Genomic DNA, 7,027 nt, shown 5'->3' with positions numbered 1-7,027 from the left:
TTGACGTTGCCCGGAGGGAGAGCTCACTCGCTGCTCGTTTTCTGGGACTCGTGGTTGGAACCTGGCGGGCGGCCCTGGTTAATGCCGCGCGCCATACAATGCGCACTGGGTATTTTCTTCGAATCTCGACTAAAAACGCCTCTGTTTAAAACGGTTTTGTCTCTCTTTAGTTATTGTGAAACGTCTTTCTCACTTCTCTTCATGGTTGGTGTCAAACAATGTTCCGTCTTTCCGTGCGTAGCGCCCTGAGAACGATTGTTTAAGGGCGCTTTATACGTAAAAATTATTATATAATTATTATAAATAGACCACTACTGTCCCAGAAACGCGTTAAGTCTGGACGCCAAATTGATAGTCCACCAGCGCTGTGTTGCGTCAGTTACGTTGTCGCTATAGCTTCAAGCTCATTTGGATCGGCTGCAGGCCCTCCTTCCACGCGTGATGGCTAAACGACGGCCCTCTTGGGGTCCGGTGGCTTCCACTTTGCCAGAAAGGTCCCCGTCGCTCTGCGGACAACGTCGCCTCGTCTTGATGCGCGAACTCCCGCGGCGAATTTGCGCAAACTTCGGGGGGCGGTCAACGTCCGAAGTGAGAGGTGCGACTTTCTAAAGCGGTGGGGGTACGCGGGTCCCCTGGGGGTTACTCGGCCCCTTTGCGGTACGTGGCAATGTCCCAGGGGGTACGCGAGGTGACTTACAAACGTGTGAAATGATATCGTGACAGTCATTGGTTGAATACTCGTGTATGAATTTGCCAATGTCAAATGACTGCGATAAAATGTAAATCCATATGGTAACCTATAACGATATGAAAGACCTTTCTACTGATCGTAAAATTTCGATTTAAAGCTTTCGTGACTGCAGGGATTTATCTTCTTGGTTCTTTCGGTAAAGTCACGTAGAAGGGAAATAATAAAATAATAAAAATAAAACAAAATAAAAATAATAAAATAATAAAAATAAAACATAATAAAATACAATGTATTACAATGTATTTTATTATGTTTTATTATTTTATTTTATTATTTCCCTTCTACGTGACTTTACCGAAAGAACCAAGAAGATGAATCACTGATCGCAACCAATGTTGGTGGTTTCCAAGAGTAACCAGCGAGCAAGAAACGAAATTACGCCACGCGTGCAGAGCGCCCGTCGCATTATGTTTGTTTTTATTCGCGTGCAGTCACCAGCCAGTTAGGATAACCTCACAAAATGGAACAATTGGTTCAAAACATCGACGTCCATTATTCACACGTTTATTTCGCAGATCTACGTTGGGTTTACGCGAAGGGGGGGGGGTCACTCGGTTCAAACTAAATTCAATAAGGTGGGGAGGTTTGCCCAGTAGCCAAAAACAAAAATTTTTTTGAAAACTTCACTTCGTCTCAAGAATTTGCCCGTGGCGAGACGTTTGCAGACACGCAATCAACACAAGACAAAGATCCCCCGTGTTGCCTAACAGGCTGTAGGGGCAAGTGTTGTTAGCGAGTAGCAGCAGCTATGAAAGCCACAAACGGCACACGAGGTGGTGGGTAAACAGCAGTACGCCCGGCAGCCTTTGTCTCCATCGTGGCGATGTTTACACACTTGAGGCTGAGTCGACCTAGGGGAGGCCCAAGACCGGTTCAGATAAACACTGGTCTACGATGTTTTTTTGACGTCGTCTGCTTTCAGAGATTAAATGTGATGTTTGTTATGGATTTTGATGTGCTGAATTCAAATATGACAATTAAAACAACTGACTGGCTACTGTTACCAAGATATTTAAGTTTTTACATTTTGCGTCTATGCATATTGTGTAAATAGTAGAGTTTTACTCGTAAATTGTAAACCTCTGCCTTTTAATGTGTTTATGGTTACTTTACATGATAACATGTCGCCTGTCCTGTTCATGTAGTTATAATAATCGTCACTGGTATTGGTCGTGAGAAGGAATCGAACTCGATTTGCTGGGTTCATAGTGCAGCGAGCAAACTGCTGGCACTACAGCTCCCCATACACCATCACAAAGACAAAGATCCCCCCTATAGCCTGTAACAGACTGTTGGGGCAAGTGCTGTTAGCGAGCACCTCTGAAGGCCGGCACGACACAAGCCCAGTCAGTCACCTTTGCCTCGCTCGTGGCGATGTTTATACATCGCACCAAAGAATCCGTCACTGGCGTTGGCCGTGAGCCGGACACAACCTCGTAGGGCAGCGCAATAATCACTCCACAACCACCACGCACCATCGAGATATACACCCCTGTGTGTGTCTCTCTATCTGCATGTGTGTCTGTTGTCTCCGTGTCTGTGTTTTGTCTCTCTCTCTCACATTTAGCAATCTTTTGTGGAACGTAATCAACCAGGTGGGGAGTTGTTCAAACTCCTACTCAATCGAGATTCCCTTGCCTCCACCGAACAATATAATACAACTTCTTGAGCTCGTACGCCACAACTCATCTCAGCACGTGTGTGGCACAAAGTGACTCAGCGCCGGGCCTGCAAGCGACCATTCGTCTACCAGTCGTGCGTGGTGACTGCTGATGTGTGTAATCTCCAAGATGTATGACCTGGTTAAATAGGGGTCAAATAAATAAATACATATCGCGAATACGTTTTTTTTTTATCGACAAATTTGTACCGCGATGCCGACACACACAATGGTCTACGCTCTTTTTTCATGACGTCAGGGAATTATTATTTGCGAAGTGGACACCCTCAGTATTAACCAGGGCAACCTGCCGGATTCGAAACGCGAACCTCTACAACGAGCAGTGAACGCGCTAGCCGCTGGGTTTCCCCCCATACTTATTACAACTGCTTTGTGTTTTAGTTTGTTTTCCTTCGAACCCACTCCTCCGATTATCGCGGTTGGCTATGTACGGGGCGAAAGAAGCTCAACGTACATGGGATATTGGAGATGATGCAGAATTGCATTTTTCCACCGAGCCTCATAACCATAGAAGGCGATAACAAAGATCGTTCAACTCAGTAAAAATAGATGCAAGCACTCACTGCCTAAGGCATAAATACTAATACTCGTTGGTTCTTTCGGTAATGTCACGTAGTTAGAAATAAAATAAATCACGACGTTTCGATTGCAACACAAGCAATCATCATCAGGTGGGAAACCCACAGCAAGAAAACAAATTTTCTTGCTGAGCTTGTGTGGCAATCGAAACGTCGTGCTTTATTTTATTATTTTATTTTTAACTACGTGACTTTACCGAAAGAACCAAAGAGTATGGAATTCCTGCAGTCACGAAAGCTTCAAATCAAGATTAAAATACAGATGTTTTTAGAGACGGTGAAACCCATTTACCTAAACAAACCAGCCACACTAAGACAACGCGAATAACGCATCCAAACCCACGCTAAAAGCGAAGTTCGACGAGGCGATTGATACGCGATTAGCCAAGATTAGTCATACAGCGACATTAATAGATATTAAGCGGGGGGGGGGAGGCAGATTTGCTTTTGAGAAACAAAGGCACACACACAAACGTTCAATGGACAAACATTCACCAGCTCGCGGCTCGCTGCAGAACGCCGTCGTGATATTGTGCAACAGAAACACCCCTCCGATGCGAACGAACCGCTGAAGAATCAAAAGTCGGAAGAGCTTCATTCGGGGGAAAGGGGAGCCGAGGTCGGGCTCGGGATGAACGCGAGCGAATCGCGCGTGCGGGTACAAAGAAGTTCGCTCAACAATCGGAGGCGTCCCGTCGGAGGAGGGACGCATCTGGAGTAGACAGCTGAGTTTCGAGTGAACCCTGGGACGCAGAACCGGCCCTAGACCTTTGGGGGCCCTAAGCAAAATTTGGTTGCAGGCCCCTTTGATGTATGATTTTTTTCACCCACTTGCTAGCAGTGACTCTAGGGGGCCCTCTGCTGGCCACGGGGCCCTATGCAATTGCAAGGGTCGCTTAGTGGCTGGGCCGGCTCTGCTGGGACGACTCAAATTGAAGGCGGAACCCGACATGAAATGTCCGAAACAGAGAGGACGGGAACAAGTGGGAGCACTTTTTTTCGGAGAGAAGAAAAAAAAAACTGAACTTGATTATGAAATACTCGTTGGTTCTTTCGGTAAAGTCACGTAGGTAGAAATAAAACAAAATAAATCACGACGTTTCGAACGCGACACAAGCGCCCGTCTTCACGTGAAAATCGCGATAGCCACGATGTCTACTGCGAGCAACACGATGTCTGTCCTGTCATTGTAGTTATAATAATCGTCACTGGTGTTGGTCGTGAGAGGGAATCGAACTCGGTTTACTGGGTTCATAGCGCAGCGAGCGAACTGCTGGCACTACCGCTCCCCATACACCATCACAAAGACAAAGATCCCCCCTATAGCCTGTAACAGACTGTTGGGACAAGTGCTCTTAGCGAGCACCTCTGAAGGCCGGCACGACACACGCCCAGTCAGTCACCTTTGCCTCGATCGTGGCGATGTTTATACATCGCAACAAAGAATCCGTCACTGGCGTTGGTTTGTAGGGCAGATGAAATCACTCGAACTGTGTGTACACACACACGTGTACGCACTGCACAAATATCTCCCCACGTAGTCGACGCGGCTGTTGGGTCACGTGTGTCTTTATCGAGCACCTAATGAAGGTCAGCACGGCACGCGAGGAGGTGACCATATAACCAGGCCCAGCCGCCTTTATCTCCCAAGTGCCGATGTCTACACACCACGAGGGGTATTCATTCGTGCCTGGCTAGGTGCACTTTGAGGCCACGTGAAGTGTGCAATATTCGCTGGCAGGAGGAGCGGGACGGTGACCACGTGGTTACTGACAGGCCAGATGCTGCCACCATTGCCCTCCCACGGTGTTTTATCAGCCCAGCTCTGCAATAATCACTCCACAACCACCACGCGCCATCGTCACACACAAAGACACCGTCTCGCTCGGTGTGTCTTTGTGTGTGTGTCTCTCTGCTTGTGTGTCTGTCGATGTTGTCTCCGTCTCTGTGTTTTGTCTCTCTCGAATTTAGAAATCTTTGGAAGAACGTAATCAACCAGGTGGGGTGCTGACTGTTGTGCTAGCCGCCTATCTGTGTTGTATTGCATTCTATTTCTAAGTTTACTATGTTTGTTTTTTCTCATTCACTCTTACCTGATGATGATTGCTTGTGTTGCAATCGAGACTTCGTATTCTATTATTATTTAATTTCATTTTCTACGGGACTTTACCGAAAGAACCAAAGAGGAGTTGTAAAATACCCTCAAACACCAAATAGATGCCGGTGACAAGGCATCAAGTCTGCATTAACCACACAAGCTTGTGCCAAACATGAAAAGAAGCATGCTCTGATTATGTAGGCATTGTCTTTGAAACGGATTGACCTACAACAGAGACAGCTTTCTTTACGACCTTGCCTCACCACCGCTGTTACACCAAAGAACAGCACACAGACAATGCACGTCTCAAAACACTCCCAGCTCGGACCGAGCACTTACATCGACGGAACCTTTTTTTGCCAGCATCCAAAATGATACGCGTGTGTGTGTGCGTACGCTGGATTTCTTTCGCATCGTACGTAGCTAACCGTGCTAATCGGAGTTGATGGGGGAGGGTGGTGGAGGGGGAAGTTCGGGGGAGGGGGGGGGATCTTGCGTTGCTGCGATGCTCCTTGCTGCCACTCTGGGATCTCCGCGGCTGCGGAGACCTCCAAAGTTTGTTCGCAATCGAGAGGCGGACACGTGCGCGCTCTTCCGCGCGCGTTCATTCTACCGACGCGCCGACGCCTTCATCCCGTCGCGTCCTTCGAGGGCATCTCCGAGTCGCCCTCTCCAACGCGCCTCTGTCCGGGGCACCAACAAGCCGCTTCCTCCTTGGCGACGCGAAACCACGGAGAGTTAATTTATACATATTCTTGGGTTTTTTCGGTAAAGTCGCGTAGATAAAAAAAATTTTAATTAATAAAAGTAAAATAAAAAATAAAATAAAAATCACGACGTTTCGGAGGCAACACAAGATTCCGTCTTCCGAAACGTCGTGATTTTTATTTTATTTTTATTTTACTTTCATTAATTTAAAATTTTTACCTACGTGACTTTACCGAAAAAACCCAATAATATGAATCCTTGCAGTCACGAAAGCTTCAAATCTAGAATTTATTTATACATGTTTGTGATTTTTTTTTGTTTCGTTGGCCACCTTAAGATTGCCTTGACGTTGCCCAACATGTCAAACGTCCGCACCCATTTTCATTGTGCAAAACACCTGCCGTGAGGCAGAACAGTGTTTAAGATGATTTACATTCAAATAAAATCTGGCCAGGTCTCGCTACCGCCCAGAAAGGACATCTCGCACCCCCAAAGAGGGCATCTCGACCCCCAGGGGCTGCATGATGCACCCCCAGGTTAAGAAGAAAAACCACTGCTCTCCAGTAATAAGCATCGCGTGGGCTCTTTACACACTCTGGGATTGCATATATTTTACACACACGTGATTTACGTGAACGTTTTGACACAGTTCACAGTTTGTACACGGCACATATGTTCCATACGTTTAAGCTTGACAATACTCACAGCTACACTCACACGTATACACACACTCTCGTGCACTTTTAACGTGAAAGACAGCACAGTCTAAAGTGCGTTCACTACGCATAGTATTTACATTATATACACATTCATGTACACGTTTGTATTCTGTACATTATATAATTAATAGTACACGTTTACATACATACGCACACGTACAATGCTTAGTTTATACACCACACTACATTTGCTCATACCTCACATACAGTGAGGGAAAAAAGTATTTGATCCCCTGCTGATTTTGTACGTTTGCCCACTGACAAAGAAATGATCAGTCTATAATTTTAATTGTAGGTTTATTTGAACAGTGAGAGACAGAATAACAACAACAAAATCCAGAAAAACGCATGTCAAAAATGTTATAAATTGATTTGCATTTCAATGAGAGAAATAAGTATTTGACCCCCTCTCAATCAGAAAGATTTCTGGCTCCCAGGTGTCTTTTATACAGGTAACGAGCTGAGATTAGGAGCACACTCTTAAAGGGAGTG

Source organism: Lampetra planeri, chromosome 53 (assembly GCF_965212315.1).
Source record: "Lampetra planeri chromosome 53, kcLamPlan1.2.h2, whole genome shotgun sequence".
In the NCBI taxonomy this organism is placed as follows: domain Eukaryota; kingdom Metazoa; phylum Chordata; class Hyperoartia; order Petromyzontiformes; family Petromyzontidae; genus Lampetra; species Lampetra planeri.
The sequence above is the reverse complement of the archived record's forward strand: the minus strand, read 5'-3'. Positions refer to the sequence as shown.